This window comes from Natrix helvetica (assembly GCF_964273705.1).
Source record: "Natrix helvetica genome assembly, chromosome: 1".
Classification (NCBI taxonomy): Eukaryota; Metazoa; Chordata; class Lepidosauria; order Squamata; family Natricidae; genus Natrix; species Natrix helvetica.
Window position 1 is genome coordinate 184,712,048 of NC_138548.1, and position 21,580 is coordinate 184,733,627.

The 21,580-nt window shown below is 42.2% G+C and overlaps 1 protein-coding gene across 3 annotated transcripts in view; it reads left to right on the forward strand.

Annotated features, from left to right (window-relative positions):
• The first annotated feature begins 458 nt into the window (after window positions 1–458).
• Window positions 459–21,580, forward strand: part of CREB1 (cAMP responsive element binding protein 1) — a 66,225-nt gene continuing 45,103 nt past the window's right edge. Inside the window, exon 1 of one of the 3 annotated variants that reach the window (XM_081940339.1) lies at window positions 459–656. The gene's annotated coding sequence lies outside the window, so the exon portion shown is untranslated. The remainder of the gene's footprint in view (window positions 657–21,580) is intronic. The other 2 variants (XM_081940340.1, XM_081940341.1) reach the window with 2 other exon arrangements.

Sequence of the window (21,580 nt, forward strand, 5' to 3'; positions counted from 1 at the left end):
CTTCGGATGCACTCGTCTCCTTTCGGAAATTTGCACCCCTGGCATTAACACATAACCTCCGTTTCGCTTACCACGGGAGTGGCGGAAGGTTACTGGGCAAAGTGAGAGCCATTCCTCTCTGCAAAGAAAGCAAGAAGAGGGAGAGGCGTGCTCTTCCTCGTAGCCCTGCCCTCCTCTTGGATCATGAATGTTAATCTACGCTTTCTCGGTCAGGCTGAGCAACTAAAATGTCTACTCGATCGTTCCCGCTTGAACAGCAGGCGTGATCCCCCTCCCCCCTCGCGCCATTCCGCGGGCAGTCTGTCGGTCGTTCTTTTCCGCCGCGGCCGCTCAGCCCCTTCGGGCATTTCCGTGGGGGCCGTTCGGTTCTTTCCGTGCACAGAGAGGAGGGAGGGGGCGTGCGCGGGGCGGGGGCGGAGGAGAGCCGAGGCATGCTCGGCGGCGCTTGCTCCCTGGCTGGCTCCTCTCTCTCCTCTCAGTCGGCCGCTGCTGCCTGCCTGTCGCCGGGGCTGGGAGAGCCTGAGAGAGCGTGTGTGTGTTATGTGAGTGACGCGGCGGAGGTGTAGTTTGACGCGGTGTGTTACGTGGGGGAGAGAATAAAACTGCGGCGAGAGCCTAGGCGCGAACGAAAGCAGTGACGGAGCAGCCTGTAGCCGGTAAGAGGAGAAAAGCAAAGAGAAGGAAGGAAGGCGACTAACAGCCCGAGAAGAAAAACAGGGAGGGGCGGCAGCCACAGGGCCGCCACCACCACTACCAGCAGCGGCGCGGCCGTTGAGGCGGGGTTGCCTCGCGAGCGGGTGTCGGGGGGTGGGGGTGGAGGGAGACGGCAGTCGCGGGGAGCGAGAGTGAAGGAAGGAGCGGCGGAGAGGCGAGCCCCAGCCTGGCCACCCCAGCAGCTGCCGAGTCGTCTCCCCTCCGCCTCGGGGTGGCCTTAATTTAAAATGGAGGCGCCTCTTTCCCGCAGTCGCTTCTCTCCCGCCGAGCCCAGCCGCCGCCGGCCCGCGCGAAGAACAAAGAATAATGGCGGATGGAGACGGCGGCCGGGCGAGCGAGCAGCGGAGGGAACGGCGCCGCCGCCGCGCTTCCTCGGTGGGGAGGGGACGATTCGGCGGCGGCCGCCCAAGGTTCCGGGGAGGGTGCTTTAGCGGGAACTCTGCTCTCCCGCCGCCGCCGCCCTCTTGACCTCCGCGCCTGCAGAGAGAAGCGGCCCTGGGCTTCCTCCTTTTGGCGTGGCGGCGCGGGAGGCCCCTTCCTCTCCTCCGGCGGTGAGAAGCCCGCCTAAGCCTCGGCTACTTTAGCTTCGACCGCGAGTGTCCCGCTCGGCTGCAGTGGTGACTCGGGAACAGCGGTTTTGCCCTGGCAGTCAACCCCATTTTTTCCAGCTTCTCTTGCCCGCCAACCTCCCCGCCCAAGGTGGCAGCTTGGCCACCTAGCCCTAGGTAAAGAAGAGTTTGGCGGCCCAGCCCCAAAACCCGCTTGGATTTTCCCGCCCCTCTCCTGCAGGGAGTTCCTTGGTAGTGCGGACTGGGTTGGGGCAGCCTGGCCAAGCTAGATCTGCAGTCTCTGCCGTTCTTCCTCTGTTTCTAAAGTTCCACATAGCCCAATGTTTTAAGTTCAACATTTTAATCTTTATAACTGCCCAAATTGTGCACCGAGATTAACAAGCTTTCAGAATCCCTTTCTAATAAAGTTCTTTGAATCAAGCCTACATTCTAGAACAATTTTTTCCCCCTCGGCTCTCTCTCTATATATATATATTGTGAAAGGCTGAGCCTATCTGAAACAAACTTGTATCAGCTTTTGAGAGAGATTGGTTTCACTTTTCCTCCTGTTTCAGTTTTTGTACTTCACCTGTCTAGCTTAGTAATTAATGACCACAGTAAAGTTAAGAGTTATATTAAATGAAGTAATTCTTTATTGTTAATATAATTTGTCAATTATACAATGTATATTGTGCTAAACATACTATAAAGAAAATTAAATTAGGGTCAAATTAAAAACTAAAGATTAAAAACTAAAGAATTAGGGCTGCTAGAGCTGTGCTGCAAAACCTCAAGTGATAGTAATAGACAATATTTGTGCTTCTGTTTTGAAGTTATCTGTACCTCTGCACTCCAAATCTGCCAGTTCAATTAGAATATTCTAAGATCTGAGAACATGTAATCACATACTATGTTGTTAGCTTTCATAGAAGTATAGTTAGTACTCAAAAAGCTGAGACAGTAAGGGGGTTTTACATTTAAAATGTAGAGTTTTCCCCGTTTCAGATTAGTCTGTGACATACATTGTTTGAATTGGTTATTTAGGCGTAGATTGGTTATTAAAACTACAATTTTGAATTCTTCAAAACATTATTCAACAGCTGCAGAGTGGATGCTGTTTACCCTTCCAAACCTCTGAAAAAGTGCTCACGGGATTAGAGGCTCTTTCAAAACCAGAGACTTGGACTATCAGATTAGGCTAAACTGGGTGTCCCTGTTGATGCTGGCTGATTTAGTTAGATTTCCCAGATTGCATTCTTAGTCATCTGTAATTGGCAGCGACATGCTTTGACAAAAAATAAAAATTGGGCCTAAAAGTGCTAAAACATAAGACACACAGGTGCTCACATTCCTTTTTTTTTACTTCCCTAATAATTGTCTTTCAGTCCAATACTTCATGTTAGTTATTGAAAAAAAATCAGGATTATCGTATCAAGGTTTAAACTAGTTTATTTGATTGTATCCCATTTATATTTTTTGTTAACTTGAGACTGTATATGCTGTTGCCTCCTATTTACACACAACAACCCTATGATTTGAATTGGGCTGAGAGAAATGACCCAAAGTCATCTCTTTATATTCTAGACATATATTCTTTTTCATGTAGTGTAGTGCAAATAAAACTATATAGTGCAGATAGTATGCAGATAGCACTGAACTACATGGATGAAGGGGTTGTAGTTTTGTAACATTTAGAGTTATAAATTTCTCACTCAGATATACTTTTGAGAAGCTTCATAACCGTAGAAGCTGAGATTCTTGAAGTACTGAAAGAAAAATGTTTGGAAGCTATGCCTTTAAGTCATTCAAAAAGTTCTGGATTTTTTCATATATTGAGGGTTATACTGCATTACTATATCCTTTAGAATTTACATCAAGGATGTCAAACTGGATTTTTTGGAGGGCTGGATCAGCATTGTAGTTGTCCTCTGCAGGCCAGCTGGTGGGGAGGAGGCTGGACAGATTACCTTCTGCAGCCCCCCCTCCCCCGTTTTTGCCAGCAGGGTGCTGCAGGAGACCGTCTAGGCCGAACACACACACACTGACCCATTTTCACTAGCAGAAGCACCACTGGCCGGTCCTTTGCTATTTCCAGGCTGGCCCCACAGGCTGGATCTAAGCACCCTAAGGGCCGGATCCGGCCCACGGGCCTTGAGTTTGACACCCCTGATTTAGATCAATCATTCTGATTCTTTTGATTAGTAGGATAGTATTCATATGCCAAGCGCAATAATCTGGGATGCATTTATTCACTGCTTTCCTCCTCCTGTACTTTGAATAAAAGTTTCCAGTTTCTTCTTAAAAAGATAACAGACTTTGTAAACCTATTATCTGTATAATTCCATATACTAGTCAAAGGTCAAACACCTTATTTGTTAAAATACAATGACTATTTTTTACATAAGCTGTTCTATATGGACATCATCAGAAGATGAATATTTTAAAGAAAAGTGTGTAATTTATTTTCAAAGAGATGTTGCTTGTAAGGGGAGCTTTCCATTGGATTGCCTATGCTGCAGGCTATAAATGCCTTCACAAAAATGCCTCTGAAAACATTAGCATAAAGAAAAAATTGGGAAATATAATAGGGCTAATAAACCTGGTTGCAAAAAATTCAGACTGGTATAAGAGGGCAGGAACAAGACTTTTGGTATCTCTTTGATTTTTCCCCAGCCTTTATTATTTATAAGTCAAAGGTTATGAGCATATCTAATACTTCCTCCTATTTTCCCAACAATAACAACCCCAAGAGACAGGATGGGTTAAGAGAGAGTGGCGGGCCCAAAATCATCCATTCCATTGCTACTACCAACTACTAGTCATTCAGATTTTTGTATCCTGATTTAGTAGCCTTAAAAAATATAGCTGAATGAACGATGCAGTGGTTCAGTTTTCTGTAGACTATAATAGGCTAGTGTAATTTTTTTTCAAATGAATACATATTTTTCCTACGTTTTTTTGAAAATTTGACATTTCTAATTGCTACATTATACATAAAGATTTTTCAGAAGAATTAAATGTACTTCAGCCATGTGTTACAAGCCTAACATTGAAAAGCCTGATACTATATACTTTTTAATTGCCTTATTTAAGGTAATTAAATTAAGGGATGTGGTGGCTCAGTGGCTAAGACACTGAGCTTGTCTATCAGAAAGGTTGGTGGTTCGAATCCCTAGCGTCACATAACGGAGTGAGCTCCCATTACTTGTCCCAACTTCTACCAACCTAGCAGTTCAAAAGCATGTAAAATGCAAGTAGAAAAATAGGAACCAACTTTGGTGGGAAGGTAACAGCGTTCAGTGAGCCTTTCTGCGTTTAGTCATGCTGGCCATATGACTACGGAGACGTCTTCGGATAGTGCTGGCTCTTTGGCTTTGAAACGGAGATGAGCACTGCCCCCTAGAGTCGGGAACGACTAGCACATATGTGCGAGGGGAACCTTTACCTTATTTAGACTTGAATCCCAACCTCAACTATAAAATTCAGATTTTGTATATTTCCATCTATTTGCTGTTCACCCAATATAAAAACAAAAGATGTGACAATTTGTGTAGTCTACTTATGCATTGTATAGAAAAATTCGTTTTTAATTCAATAATTTCAATTTTTCTGGAATGTTTTACCTGTATCAGGATCATATTCGAAGATAAACATTTCTCATCAGTTGGAATTCTATTATCTCAATGAGCCACAGTTGACTCTTCTTTTATATCATACCAAGTCACAAATCATGGTTTATGCATCATAATAGCTGGATTCATATATTACTAAACAAGCACCAAATATAACATCTTGCACAATATGTGAATCAATTCATAAAGCTGTCCCAGACTAGTTACTCCTTTTTACCTTGCACATGCTGACAAATGATTTTCACACTTTCTGTACCAATTACTTCATTGGGGGGGGGGGGGTCATGCCTTCATGTCAATCTTGACTCCTGGCAACTGCCTGAACTGTTACCTGCAGTTTAGCAAAAAGGAAAAAAATGGAAGTGATTTGTATTTCATATATTGCCTGTTTTCTGGGGCTGAGAAGAATGACTAGCCAAAGGTCACCTGGTTTTGTGCTTAAAGTAGGGCTAGAATGCAGGATTCCCAATTTCTAGCTTGGTGCCTCAATCACTACTACAAATTGGTATAGCAGATCAATGGACCTGCACATGGTAAAAATACATAGCCTATCATGATTTTGTCATAAGCTGCAAAGTGAAACTTTAAAGTAACAACTCTTGTGGCTCAAGTTTGAATTGATGGGAAATGTGTGGGAGAAGTTCTCCCACAATTTTAATGCCTATCAGTGATGGGTCTGCTAAAGATCCCATCTTAACTTCATTAATGATAGCAGAAAGTCTTATCTGCCTTATGATGTTATGACTGGGTACATTTGCTAAGCTGTAAATGGTAGTTTTATTATCAAAGTCATGAAAAAAATAAGACAAAACAAAACCAGCATTTTGATTTAAGCACATTGTATAAAGTGAGAACCAAGCCTGCAACTCCTAAAAAATTACACATAACTCAAATGTTTCCATTGTAAGTACTCAGTCTAGCACACTTGAGAATGACCAACCCAGAACATACCCAGCACTCGCAGCTTTACACAGAAGCAAATTGGTAATGCAAATATATATATTATTTAGCATATGACAAGTAATGCAAATAAGAGAAACATGTCTGCCATTAGTCATCTGTCAAGACTGTAAGAACTGTACAGTTCCCCTCTGATTCTCTTCAGCAGGCTTATAGTTGTACTGTAGTTATGGTGTCCTAGTTACATGTCTCAACTGCAAACTTATGCACATCACTAGAAAGTAAGGCTGAGTTTTGGAACATTAACCTCCATTAAAATATTGGTCTCTATTTGACCCATTTAAACCATGTTTATGCAAAAACTTAAAATTGCCTTTTTTGAAGAAGAAAGCAATGAAACGATAGGTGTTTATCTAGATCTAAATGCAGATAAATGATTTATTTAGCCCAGACTCATCTTTAATTTCATTTTTGTCCAAATAAAATATCTAATATTTTAATACAGGGTTGTCCAATCTGTGACCCACAGGCTGCATGTAGCCCTGGACAGCTAGTAATGCGGCCCCACAAAACTGCAAATGTTTAACATTGTTATTTATACATATTAACTATATTACATATTTTATATGTGTCCCGAGACAATTCCTCTGCACTCAATTCCACCCAGGCAAGCCAAAAGACTGGGATACTCATGTTTTAATATAACAAAGAGTTGGACTTCTTCTAGTTCAGTTCTCTGTTCAAGGAAACCCTGTACCATTTCAGTCAAGCATTTGTTCAATCTCTTAAAAACCTCCAGTGTTGGAGCACCCACAACTTATGGAGGCAAGTCATTCATTGGACTGACTAATTGTTCTAACAGGAAATTTCTCCTTAGTTCTAGGTTGCTTCTCTCCTTGATTAGTTTCTATCCATTGCTCTTATTCTGCCTTCAGATGCTTTGTTTGCAAGTATGGCAATTATCTTCCATTAAATTAAAGATAAAATATTTATTAGATCAACTTTTTGCATTCTTGAAAAAAGCTTACAGTATATCAAATATACAATTAAAACAACAAAACATTAGTCTAAACAAAAGGCTCCACAAACACATTAACTTCAAGCTTGTGAAAATAGCTAAGTCTTAATGGCCTTCTTGAACTGTAGGAGAATAGGTTCCATACATAATGTTGGAGCAATTCTATACCACAAGATAAAGCTGTGAAATAGACTAAGAGATACACAAACAATTTCCTTTGGAAGTAGAATTGTTTTGGTAATATATTATTAATGCATCTTTAATTTTCATGCTATTACATTGCTATTGTTAAAGAATTCACCATGAGCCATTTACAATTGTAAATTGCTCTGATAAAATTATTGAATAACATTCTGCTAATTCTGGTAAAGACAGTTTTTTTTAAAAGACTGTTCATTTTTGGAGAAACAATATAGCACCCCAAAATAACATGCCCATGTTTTTTGTAAATTGTTAATATTCTATTTTATAGATGATCAAACCTTCATTTTCACAGAAAGCTGTATATAGATTCAGTGACTGCTAAAATTGTGCACCATCCAGAGCCTGTAGTTTGGGATGATATTGTATCATAAATAAACCATTAATAGTGTAGACATTGCCTATTGGGCTAGTTATATGAGCTGTGGTGGCGCAGTGGTTAGAGTGCAGTACTGCAGGCAGCAGTTTGGCAGATCGAATCTCATCGGTTGACTCAGCCTTCCATCCTTCCAAGGTCGGTAAAATGAGGACCCAGATTGTTGGGGGCAATGTGCTGACTCTGTAAACCGCTTGGAGAGGGCAGTAAAGCTCTGTGAAGTGGTATATAAGTCTAAGTGATATTGCCATCTAGATTATGTAAAATTATGTAAAATGAATGTAGTCACAATGTTTAGAATATCATAAGTTTATATAGAAAGAAAATTACGATGCAAGTTTTTAAATCCTTTAAAAAAACATCTGTGAACTAAAAACTGAACTGGTATCACTGCCTTCAACATTTGTAAATAGTTAAGACTGCATTTTAATAGGACATTTGTATCATTTTTTGTATGTGCCTTTTTCTCTTAAGATTAGAGTTGCATAGGTGTATATCCAGTTAATAGTATGTTCCATAATTGCCCTAAGCATGCAATTTATATTAAAGTTACATTGAATTCAAATGATTCAATTCCAATTAAATGAATGGCAGACTCAGTCATAATTGCTGTTAAACTGAAGGTAGACAGCAAGATACTAAAGGAAGAGATGCATGTGAATGAGACCCTTGAATACTATACTATGAGTGGGTTATTAATCCTATTGAAACCTGATATCCTTAGATACTGATTTAATAGTGGTTAGCAAAGAGAATTTCTCTCTTTGCTAACCACATGTCAGAGGAGCATAATGACATCTTTAATTTGTAGTATATCATCAGATAAGCACAGACTAATTGTTTCTCTTTTCTTATTTCGAATCTTAGAGATAAGGGAAATTCAAAATCTAGATAAGGAAAATTTTCTAATTGATCTATAAACCAACAAACACTCTTATCAGCTGATCTTAAACCAAAGAACTCAATCAACTGCTTTCATTCAAGTTAACAAAACAGTTGAAGATCTTTTGTCTTTCTTTTTAGACTTCAGCAAAAATTCCTATTAAAAATTTATCACATTTGCACTAAATGGTAATGTGTTTTCACTGTAGCCTCAAAGAATTTGTTTATTGTATTAATAATAGTACATATTATCTAATATTCAATTTGTGGTCAACACTTGTTCCAAAATACTTTTAACCAGTAGCATTACCAATATCCTACTAGATATAGGTATTCCCCATCTTATATTTGCATTTGATTTTTGTTTGCTAAGTGAAGAAATGTTCATTCATGTTTATACTGTTAAATTTCATTCTATTGTTTTCAGCTTTCCCCCCCACCCCAACCTATCCAGATAATTCTAAGGGTACTTTTTCTTCTTGGTCATTGGCTACACCATCCAAATATGTATTAGTGCAAATTTGATGAACATTCCATCAGCCACTTCATCAAAGTCATTAATAAAAACATTTAACAACAGAGACTGATCTCTTCATTTCTGTCTCTAATTTGAAGAACCATTGATGAGCGCTCTTTGGATGTTTTTAAGCCAGCTATGTACCCATCTAACCTTGCCACTCCACACTTAACAAGCTTGTTAAAAGCCCATACTGTTACGGCTGTTTGTCATGTGCTGTGGTAATGTCAAGATACATTGTGCCCATTGCATTCCTGCAGTCTATTAAGGAAACTGGTTCTGTGATTGAAGGCACTAGAATAGAAACCAGGAGATGTGAGTGCTAGCTTGCCTTAGGAACAAAATTAACTGGGTGACCTTAGGCCAATCACTCTTGCTCAGCTCTAAGAAGAAGGCAGTGGCAAACCACTTTTGAAAATCTTTCCAAGAAAACTGCAGAGACTGGCAGTCACCAGGAGTCAACAATGACTTGAAAGCACGTGTGTATACATGCACATACACACAAACACACATACTCAGGAAATTACTCAAATCAAAATAAATTTAATCTGGCACAATTTGTTCTCAACAAAACTGTTGAATCCTGTTATTACTGCAGTGCATTCAAGGTATATATTCTGGAATTTCACCATATATTAGGGTTAAACTAACTCTTGTCTACTTTGCTGGAAGTACTTATCCCCATCCCCACTTTTTTCCCCCAAAGATTGGGAAGTTGGCCCTCTTGATCGTTTGGCACTTCGTCAGTTATAGAATTTCTCAAAGATAATCTATAGGTTCAGCCAAGCTATCAGACCACAGTATATTAAGGTACAATTCATATCAGCTTGAAGAGTTAACTTGCAAAATAATTTTAAAGAAGCCTTAGCTTTTTAAAAATAAAATAAAAATAAAAACATTTTCAGGAGACTGAACTCTTATGCCCTTGATGGGAGAGAAACATCCCAAATTTTCATCCTGCTCTCCCCAGTTTCTTGGTAAAACAGATACAATTTAAATCTGACTTTCTCTGTCAGTACTCTGCAGGTTTGCTTAATTGAGCAGGTATTTCAGTGACTCTTGCACATATCCAAAAAATCAGTTCAGTTTCACATATATAAAAATAAAGTTTGCTCGGAATAATCAAATCGAATCTTCTTCACAGCATAGAACTGTGATGGTAAAGCTATAGCACATGTGCCAGAAGTGGCACGCAGAGCCATCTCTTGGCATGCAAGCTGTTGCTTTTCTGGGTTCCGGCGCCCCGGCCAGCTGCCCTTCGCACGTGCAGGAGCGCCAGAAACAGGAAGAGCAGTTGCTTGGCGCACATGCACATGCTGGAAGATGATGTTCTGGTTTCTAGTGCGTGCATGCGCACCAGCCAGCTGGTCTTCCTGCGCACCAGAAGACTAGGCTGGTGCGCATGTGTGTGCCGGAAGATCATCTCCCGTGCATGCGCATCGGGCAGCTGCTCTTCTGGTTTCTGGCACGTGCATGCACACTGGGCAGCTGGCTTGCGCATGCACGCCAGAAATCAGAAGACCAGGTGGCTGGTAAGCATGTGTATGCATTCGGCACTCGGTGCTGAAAAGGTTCACCAACACTGGCATAGAAGTATGCTGAGAAAAAGCTGGCTGAATATTATAAACAAGAAACTTATGCAGACTCATACTATAATCCAGAACTGTACTGCTTATGAAAGCCAATTAATTGATCATTTTAATCTGGCATAGATTAAATGGTGTATTCTGAAAATACACCATATCCTATGCTACTGAGTTCTGGGCTATCTCCAAGGCTGCAAGATTCCTGTGTATCGGTGTATTAAAATGATATTTTTTTAATTGATTTTTTTATTCAAATTGGATTTTTTAAATTTTTATCAAATTTATTTTAATAAAATGCTTTTGGAGTAAAAATCTAAAGGTAATTTTCTATTTAAGATACATTAATAATTCACTTTATTCAGCATGAAATGGAGCTTAGTTATGTAGAATGAGCAGAGGTTGGTTGCTACTGGTTCGGGCAAACCGGTAGTGGTATTTTGGCCTTGGTCGCAGAACTGGCAGCAACCCAGGCTGGTCACACCCCCAAACTGGGTCCCTGGTCGCTGCAGCCATTGCCGGCATGTTTTTTAGTAATTTGTTCATGTTCTGCACATGCACAGAACAATTTATAGTCAACCGCACAGCGAGCCGGCAGCAACCCACCCCTGAGCATAAGGCTGTATATTCTGCAATATTTATATTTTTGGTAAACTCACTCAATAAATCCAAGCTCTGCAAGCTAAATAGGAAACCTTCATTTTGTTTGCAAATAATAATATTAAAGATTCTAACTATCAACAAGAATGAATGCTTACATTTAAAGAGCACCTGTTATTTCAGATCCATCAGGCAGCGCATGTTAGCGGGCATCCATTCACCTGCTGCCTGCCACATCCCTCACCTTGTTGTGTCACTGCCGCATCACTAGCCATCCTATTAAAGTGAATGGGACTGTCGGTGAGTCAACAGCAAGTCAGAAGAAGAGCTGCGGGCCAGAGATAACAGTTGCTCTTTAAAAATTATGATTTAAATCAACTTGATTTAAATGAAGCCTTTTTACTAGTGATTTAAATCAACTTGATTTAAACACACTCTGCTGTGTATTATATAAATAAAAATTGAACAGGCTGAGTTCAGGCTTCAATTTTTTTTTAAAAAAATGGGGTAGTATCTTATTAAAACTTTAAATCCCTTCTCTAGGAATTTTGTCATGAGTTTCATTTTTTATAACAAAACTTGCACATTCTATTGATTTACATGTCTAATGAACATAAACTGTACACAAATAATATGGTGTTTTATTACACAATAATTCATGTTGCAGCCACCATATATGGATAAGTCAGCTCTATTTCATGTACCTATAGGTGACATTAATACAGGTAGTCCTCAACTTACAACCACAATTGAACCCAAAATGTCTGTTGCTAAATGAGACATTTGTTAAGTGAGTTTTGTCCCATTTTACAAACTTTCTTGCAACTGTTAAGTGAATTATTTCAGTTAAGTTAGTAACTTGGTTGTTAAGTGTATCTGGCTTCCCCATTAACTTTGCTTGTCAGAAGGAGGCAAAAGGTAATCACAGGGCACTACAACTGTCATAAACATGGGTCAGTTGCCAAACATCTATATTTTGATCACATGACCAAGGGGATGCTACAACAGTTGTAAGTGTGGGTCATAAGTCACTTTTTTCTGTGCCGTTGTAACTTTGAATGGTCACTAAATGAACTGTTTTAAATTGAGGATTATCTTTAATGTTAACTAAGCCAAAAATGATGTTAGATGATCTTGGCTGTGTTACCATTCAGCTCTGGCAGACAATTACTGTTGTCTGCCAGAGCTAGTACTAGTATCAAAAGTCAAGATGGCTTTCATTGCTACAGTATTTGAGGTTTTAGGCATTGTTTTAGGTGTAGACTAGAGTATTGTGTTAATCTTCAATCTACAACATTATTCATGGGTAATTGGAAAAATATACATATTTTCTTAATATGATCAGGTGGTGGTAAAATAGATTTAAATAAAATGAAAATTAGTTCAAGTATGGTAATAATTTGAATGTTGATAGGTCATTTAAAGTTTGCAGGTTTGTTCCATGACATATATTCCCAGTTGCATTTATAAAATACTGTGTAAGCATTTATGTTTATTTCCTACCTTTATATTTTTGCCTTTCCACCAGAACTCAGGTTTCTCTCCTTCAATGTTCCTTCATAAGAAGCCTTTGATTAGATTGGCTTTCAAGAGAGTGCTTGGCTAAAGTAAACTTACATGGCTGAAGGTGGTCCTGAATCTGAATCTCAGTCTAGCTTCTATATCATACTGGTGCAGAATATTTTGTTGTGGTGTGAGTTTATTTTGTGTATGTGTAACTAAGACAAACATAAAGTTTCTAAATAAAATTGTACTTCTTTCTGCATTAATTTTGATATTTTTCCTAATTGGGGAAGGCTCTCAATGATTTAATTATGGAATTTTAAACTCTCATTATCAGTTTTCTTCCTAAATTGTAATGAAAACTTTTGCCTTTCTTTCCTGTTCAGCCAAAGACGGGACTTGCAGCTTTACAATCTCCTGTTTTACAAAGTTGGCTAATTGCTTTGATTTAAACATACTAAATAGAGTCATTGGTCTGAGTCTTGCACATCAATTGTAGATTCTTGGTTGGTTTCCTGATTACAGTTGCTAGTGTAAATTCTGGGGAGGTCTCACTCCCTCCCCCCCCCTTTAGTCTCATCTGTAGACAAATACTTTCTCCTGGTAGAAACTGGCAAGAACAACACTGTATCATGGCAGTTAAATAATAATTCATCTTATCTATTATGACTAAAATTATGTCAGAAATTGTATAGGGAGGAAAAATCTGCCAAGTACAATTTTTACTTGTTGCAGTGAAAAATAATCTCATTAGTGCAATTTTCAGTACATTTACAATTGATATAAAGATGTATCCAGATAACAACTTTAAAATTCCCAGAGAACAGTATTCTCCAAGAGGAGGAAAACAGCAAGCAGGTTTTTAATAAGAAAATCATAAAATAAGAATGGGAATCGAATTTTATGTATTTATTTGTAAAATTTATTAGTCGGCCCTCTTACCCCAAGGAAACTCTGGGTGGCTTATGGGATAATTAATTATTAATCTTATATATATATGTATGTATGTATGTATGTATGTATGTATATGTATGTATGTATGTATATATATTCATTTTCATAACATATAATCACATGTATACTATTACATAGCCAACATCATATTGTATTATTAAATGTTTACATCAGTTCATCTTGCCATCAACTCCCCAAAACAATTATTGGCTCTTCTGCTTTCCAAACACCATATTTGTACCTTATCCATCACTTTCTTCTCCCTCTCTCCTCCACCTCCCTACCTCCTTTCTTCCCTCTGTCGCCCTTCTCTACTTCCCCTTACTCTCTCCTTCTCCTCTCTCCCCTTTCCACTCCTCCTTTCTCTCCTCCTCTTCCCCCCGCCCTCTCCCATTCCTCTCTTCTTTCCTTACCTCTCTTCACACACTTCATCTCATTTACTCGCTCAGCTTCTGAGCGAGCTCCATTTTATGTTGATGGTATTTATCATTCCTTTTCAATATACATATTTAATTTTAACATATATCTTCCTTCTTCTTTTAAAAGAGAACAAATGTATACATACATAGTCATTTTAAACCAACCCACCCCCAGCCTAATTTTGGCTGAGATGTAGACCTGGTTACAATTCCCAGCTATTCTCATCATTATATTTATATAATTATGCATCCTTATACGTCCCCATTTTTCCATATCTTGGTTTAGGTTATCCTTAATTGTCTATAAATAGCAATCCTTACTGTTCAATGTTCATTACAATTCCCTTAGAATAAGAAGTGGTACACATCTCACTTTGTTCATCATCTTTGAGGTTCTATATATGTCCATGTTTTGTATATTTTAACCCATGCTTGTCTTTCTATTGTCATATTCAATTAATTGGAATTATCATGTATAAAAGTGAATCACAAGCCTCTGGATTACAATCTCCCCATATCAGTTTCATATTTGTCCATATTGCATATGTTTTAACCTTTATTTAATTATCTTTCCATTATCATATTCAGTCAGTTGGCAACTCAATTTTATTGTCATATTTAGTAGTAAACCCCTTATCTCAGCTTTATATTTTCCCATATAACAATTTCTTGTCTGATTTTTTCCTAGTAAGTCTTTTGTCCCACTTCTCTATTCCTGTCTTCTCCCTTTTCTTTGTTTTGACACGTCCACCCTCTTCAATTTTCCCCAAGCCACCATCAAAGAAATCCTTTATATTTCCCTTTTTTGGGGCGTAATCTCCTCCTTCAGTTTTCCTTATGCCACTGTCAACCTCTGAAACATCTTTTGTCTGCTTTTTATTTCCTTTTGTTGGGACACATCCCCCCTTTTCAATTTTCCCTATGTCACTGCCAAACCCAATCAAGTTTTTTGTCTGCTTTTTATTTCCCACTGTTTCTACCTCTTCATTATCCCTCCCTCCTCCTTCCTTCCCTTCTTTAAATACCTGCTTCTCTCAGTTCAGAATTCTATTTAGGCTTGATTTTAATGATTTATGCATATTTTTTATAATTTCATGTAATTCTTCAAATTCCCACCTTTCCATAATGTCCAGTTCCAAAGTTACAGTTAATTATACAGTTCTTATTTCAGAGTTCTGGTCCGCCTTAAATTTACCTAATTCAGCTGCTGTGGAAAGGAGCGATGGGAGCCATCTTGGTCTTTTGTTCTTCCTTAATGTCCACTTCCAAAATTGTTAGTTATACAGATCTTATTTCGAAGTTCTGGACCACCTTAAATTTAGCTAATTCAACTAGTGCGAAAACGGAAGAGAAGCTAGAGCCATCTTGGTCTTTTGCAGAAAAAGAAAAGAAAAAAACTTCGTATTTTCCCAGTTTTTGATTTTGTTATTATTTTTCCCTTGCTACCTTCCACCTATCATTAGTTATAGTTGCTCAAAATAAATCAATTGGAACAAACTTGCATACAGCCAAACTTGGGTATGTTTCTCATCTCATGCTTTTCCAAATTCTGATTTATGGCAGTTGGTTAATTAAAACTTCTCCCACAGGCAAGGTTGGGTTATCAGTGAGAAAATAGTGCTTTTTTCTTGATTTTTCTCCCTTGTTGCATTCCACCTCTCATTAATTGGAGTTGCTTAAGATATATTAGCTGGAAGAAATTCGGACGAAGTAAATCACCTCGGAATGTTTGGTTTCTATTTCAAATCCAAAACCAATTTAGAATTTGTATTTGAGTGGGTTTGTCACTCTCCTGCTTTCTCCCTTTCTGTCCGAATTGTTTCAAACAGATGGATTTTTGGGGGCTAGTGTTTCAAACCTCCATTTTCCCCTTCTTTCATTTTGCCAAAATCTAGATCTGTCTATTAATATTATTTGTACTTTCAAGATTCTTAGGGGGAAGAGACAACGAAGGGGTAGACACTGTGGGAAATAAAAAGCAGACAAAAAACTCTATAGGGTTTGGCAGTGGTATAGGGAAAATTGTAAAGGAGGGATCTGACCCAACTAAAGAGAATAAAAAGCAGACAAAAGATGTTTCGGAGGTTGACAGTGGCATAAGGAAAATAGAAATAGGAGGTTATGTCCCAACAAAGAGAAATATAAAATATTTCTTTGACGGTGAAGTGGGGAAAATTGAAAAGGGTGAACGTCAAAACAAAGAAAAGGGAGAAGGCAGGAACACAGAAGTGGGACAAAAGACTTATTAAGATTCTTTGCCTTTCCCAAGTTTTGATTTATGACTGTGGGTTAAATGAATCTTCTTACCAGTCTTTCATCTCGTCCTCATACTCCTGTTCAGTTGCTTTGGCTGAAAGCCAGCTTCTTGTGCAGCCATGTTGCCATGCTGCTGCCTCTTCTCTGATTCAGAGGGGAAATCTCCGACCTGCAAGGGACCTGTTGTCTCCCCCTGGTCTGATGAAACGCTGCCCCTTCTTCGCCCCCCCTCCAGGGGTGTTTGATCCCAAAAGGATCTCGGAATAGGTTTGTCAGACAGGGTTCATGTGAGGCTCTTGAACCCCCCACGTCTGTTCATGTGAGGCCCCCCCCCACGTCTGTTCAGCTGGATAACTTAATTATTAATCTTAATCATTTAATTATTGTCGATATATACTAAATTGGGGCTTAGATGTAAACTCTAATCAGTGAATGTTTTGCGGCATTGATTATATAACTACTACAATGGTAATAAAGTTAGTGACCCAATCCGGGATAGAAGATTTTCTCCTTTTAGCTTCATTTCAATGTTTTCTACGCAAATTATAGCTTGCCTTGGCATCCAAATTGACATTTTTTCCTGTGCATTGCTTGGAGTGTCCAAGCAAGGGTTAAATTCTGTCAGACTGCCCACGGACTGCATTGAAATTCCTTGGTCACGCCTCCTGGTTCCTTCTATCCCCAGTTTTTTTCAATTCAGTCAGCCCATTCGGACGCATTCACAGCTTAGTTAGTAATTTTTTTGCCTAAATCGGATAGTCTAGTTGGAATTTGTTTCCTTGCTTGCCGACTAGCAATTTCCTTCACTACGGAGAGGGCTGCAGCTGCCTCTCTCCCTCCACGAGCTTTCTGTCGGCTTTTGAGCCGTGCTTGCCGGCGCAACAGCTGATTTCTTCGCCGGCGAGACCATCCGAGACTTCGGCAGCTTGTCCGGCTACTAGGCGACTCATAGAGTGCCCGGGGGATCGTGCGGTGTGGATCCTCCAACCACGCGGCATGCTTCTGCTGGGCGTGGCCATCTTGATTGCACCAGCAGCGGCCATTTTGGATGCAAATTTTCCCACCTTCAAGGATCACCGTGCTTTGCAGCTGGAGACTTCAGAAGCTGCTTGGCCTTGGTCTGGACTGCCGGCGGAGGCCTCAGCCACAGCACAAGGTGTTCGGAGGTCCTGGCAGCTGCCACCCTCCACGAGTCACCTTGCTGGACTGCCTGCAACGCTGCCTGCTTGCTCAGCGACCTTCTCTCTTCCGGCGGCGCTGTGACAATTAGGCACGCACCTGCCCGCAGCTCTTTGTGTGTGTCCCTCACATTGTCCCCCCCTCACATTTTGGACTTTCTTCAGGAGGGGTTTGAGAAAGGCCTAGCTCCAAACACCTTGCGGCATCAAATTGCGGCACTGTCCACTGTTTTGTCAGTAGACTCTCACCAGCCACTCAACCGTCACCCTAGCGTACGTGCCTTCCTCAGAAGAGCTTCAAACTTGCGCCCACAGGTGGTTCATCGTTACCTGACCTGGAAGCTAACAGTTGTGCTCAGGGTTCTTTCTAAACCACCGTTCGAGCCCATAAGGTATTCGTCCATCCAGCATCTCTCCCTTAAGACTGCCTTCCTTATCGCCATTACATTGGCGAGGAGACTGTCTGAATTGGCGGCTCTGTCGGTTAGGGAGGACTTATGTCTCATTCATAGCGACAGGGTTGTCCTTTGACTGGACCCTTCATTTATTTCGAAAGTTAATTTGTACTTTCACAGGGCGCAGGAAGTTGTACTCCCAAACTTTTGCCTGAGGCCGAGTCACCCTAGGGAGCAACGATGGCATACTCAGTGCACAGGTCACTGAAGAGGTACATTAAGCAGACATCGTCCTTCTGGCGCTCTGAGGCCTTATTTGTGTCATTTCAGCCAGCAACTATGGGCTATAAGGTTTCTTCATCCACCGTGGGGCGCTGGCTCAAGGCGTGTATCTCACTGGCCTACGAACGTCAAGGCAGGCCGGTGCCTTCCAGGCTGACCGTGCACTCAACCAGGAACACAGCCACCACTGCGGCCTGGGCAACCCAGGCCTCAGTCGAGGAGATCTGTAAGGCTTCAACCTGGACGGCACCCTCTCTATTTGTCAGACATTATAAATTGGACAAATATGCTTCTGCGGACGTGGCATTTGGAAGACGTGTCTTGCAGAGTGTTTATTTCCAGTGATATTTGACAGCAGAGTTGTGGGTTCACTGCTTTTGTGGTACCTGCCCTAGGACGTTGCTTGGGTATGTCCCTTGCTTGGACACTCCAAGCAGTGCACAGGAGAATGACCATTAGCTTACCTGAAGGGTTGTTCTCTGTGCACTGCAGGAGTGTCCAACCCCACCCTGGAGTGAAGTTCCTGTCTAGTTCATCTCTTTCTGTTGGTGGAACTACGGTTGTGTGAATGCACATCTTGTCTGGACCATGCCTTCATTGAAAAAAACGGGATAGAAGGAACCAGAAGGCGTGGCCAAGGAATTTCAATTCAGTCTGTGGGCAGTGTGACAGAATTTAACCCTTGCTTGGAGGGGTGGAGGCAGCATCCAGATTGGGTTAACCTTCATCCAATTAAAGTGAGGATTGGGTCTTGTAATGTTGTTTAAGCTCCGCCCCTGTTGCTAGGTAGATCCCAGCTTTGACTCAGTCCAAAAGCTGAGGACGGACGCGTTATCGTGTTTCTCCGGTGTTTTGATCACTATTGGTATCGTAAAATTGTTTATTGATAGCTTGCTGAGTGGATTTGTTTAAGGAGAATTTGGCTCTACCAACAGCCGATCAGCCCAAAGGTCCTAGCGGCCAGGCTTTTGATTGTGCCTCTAAGCCCTCTCAGGGCAAGCAGGCTATTAAAGGGAGCGAAAGTCTCTGCTGCAAACGGAAAATTCGCCTCTCGAGTCAGCAAGTGTGCTTGTGAAAGGATTTAAATTGCTATAGCTCCTGAGCGCCCGCAGAGTCCCTTCGACTTGGGCTGCAGAGTGCTTGGCTGGGGAACGCTCTGCCACTCCTTTAAAAGTAGAGCTGGCAATTAAAAAGAGCGGGAACGCCATTTTGATTCAAACGGCTGTCAAGGATTTCAAAATGGCGGCCTCCAGCACACAGACTCCCGAAGCCTCTACTGACAGGGCAATGGAGGCTCAAATTCTGGCTCCTACTGAGGCTGGCTTAACTCCTCAACCAACCCATCAGCCCAGTACCTCTGAGGGCAGGGGTTCCAACAGCAGCAGCAGCAGCAAAAGTAAGAAGTCTGCAAAGGCAGACAGTGGCAAAAATGCAAAGAAGCCTAAAAAGGCAGCCAGCTCCCGTTATGAGAGGCAGAAAGAAAAAGCCTTAGGTCGCTTATACAAGAAAGCTGCCAGCAAGAAAGCATCCTCTCCTAAGCCTAGTGATATGCCTCAGCTGCCCCAAGGACAGTATTCCCTTCTGCTTTCTCCGGGTGGCAATCAGACCAATGACAACCCCACTAACCCTGTCTTCTCAATAGATGTCTCCAACATCTGGGGGTCATCCCAAGCCAACCAAGGGTGCATGTCTGGTGGTGGAATGGAGTTGCCTCCTGTTGTCCAGAGGCTGGATTCTCTGCCTTCTACCTCCAGTTCTGTGGGACAGCCACAGGATGGCTTTGCACCAATGATTCTGCCCAATTTCCAGGACATTATAAGCTCAGCCATCTCCCAGAGCATAGCGGCCAGTTTCCAACAGCAACAGGCCCTGGCTCTCAGGCAGGCGGCGGCCACAGCTACAGGACCACCTGCTGCTGCCCAAGTAGCCATACCTGCTGAACCTGAAGCTTCTGACCAGGAGGAATTAGACCACTCCTCAGAGTCAGAGGAAGGAGAACTGAGGGAGGCTGAACTGTCCGAGGATGAGGGCAGAGACCCTGACCAGAAACCCCTTTCTGGCCTTTTTCCTCCTGCCCTATTTCCCTCTCTCTTGTACAAGGCCAAGGCAGCCTCCAAGATAGGGCCCCAGACAACGACCACGCCTCGACCTACGACGGTGAGTGCAGAGTCCCTGTATGCGGAGCAGACACCCCCAACTGAGGTGGTCCCAATGCCCAAAATTTTTGTGGACCTGATCCAGCGACAGTGGGCAGCTCCAACGTCCGGGCCCAATCCTTCGGCCAATGACAGGAGGTTCATTAATGTGGCCAACGAACTATTGATGCTCCGGTGATCGCCCTTTACACCCCTGCGCACATGCCAGGGGCTCCAGAGGACGTTCTCAAACCGGAAGAGAAAAAGGCCGACCTGACCCTACAGAGGGGTCATCAGGCAGCGGCTTGGGCGGTAAAGGCCGCCACTACGGCATCTTTCTTCACCCGCCCGTGCTTACTGTGGCTGCAGGAACTGCAACAACGCGTTCCGGTGTCCGACATACGGTCCCATCAAGATATCGCCAAGCTGGTGGCAGCGATTCAGTTTGTGTCGGACGCTACTCTGACCTCTGCCAGATTCGCCGCCAGGTCAATGGCCTCCTCCATGGCCTCCAGAATGTTGCTGTGGCTTCGTCAGTGGCAGGCCGACGCTCATCACAAATGGAAGCTAGCTTCTGCCCCCTTCAAGGGGGGTTGTCTTTTTGGGGATGCCCTTGACCCGTATCTCATTGAGAACAAAGAGAAACGGAAGGTCCTTCCATCAGCCCCGAAGAAGGGCTTCAACCGCCAGGCACCGTACCCCAGGCGCTCTCCCTTCCGTGGCCAGGACTCTGGTTCGTTCTATCGGGGCCAGGACTATGGTTTCTCCTTTCGGGGGGCGGACTATGGGGCTCAGGGTTATAAGCAACAGGGAGGCTTTGCCTCCAGGCAGAGGCCTCAGCCTGACCGCTTTCAAAGGGGGAAATCTGCTAGGCGGCCCTTTCAAGGAGGGGGGGTCGCTACTATCGTAGAACCTAGACCCCCCGAATCCAGTTACCCCATCGGGGGTAGGTTTGCAAAGTTTGCCCACGTTTGGGATGCTACCACCTCTGACGCTTGGGTCAGATCTACAGTTAGCCAAGGGCTTGCCCTTGAGTTTATCTCCAACCCCCCTAGCTCCTTCAGGGCCTGTCCCATGTCTTCCAACCCTGCTCGCAGGTACCTCATGTTGGAGGCGGTCCAACACCTCGACATTTCCGCCATACAGCCGGTACCACCTGAGGAATGCAGGCAGGGGTTTTATTCCATCCTTTTTGTCATTCCGAAAGCCTCGGGGGGGCTGGAGAGCTACTTTGGATCTTAAACGATTAAACCTGTTTATATGTTACAAGCGTTTCAAAATGCATTAATTACACTCCATCTTGGGGTCCATTAGACAAGGGGATTTTTTGAGTTCCATTGACCTGACAGAAGCCTACCTCCATGTCCCCATTTTGCCACGTCACAGGCAGTTCTTGCGTTTTACGTACCTGGGGCAGCATTTTCAGTACACTGCCCTCCCCTTTGGCCTTTCTTCAGCCCCTCGGGTCTTCACTAAGATCCTAGCTG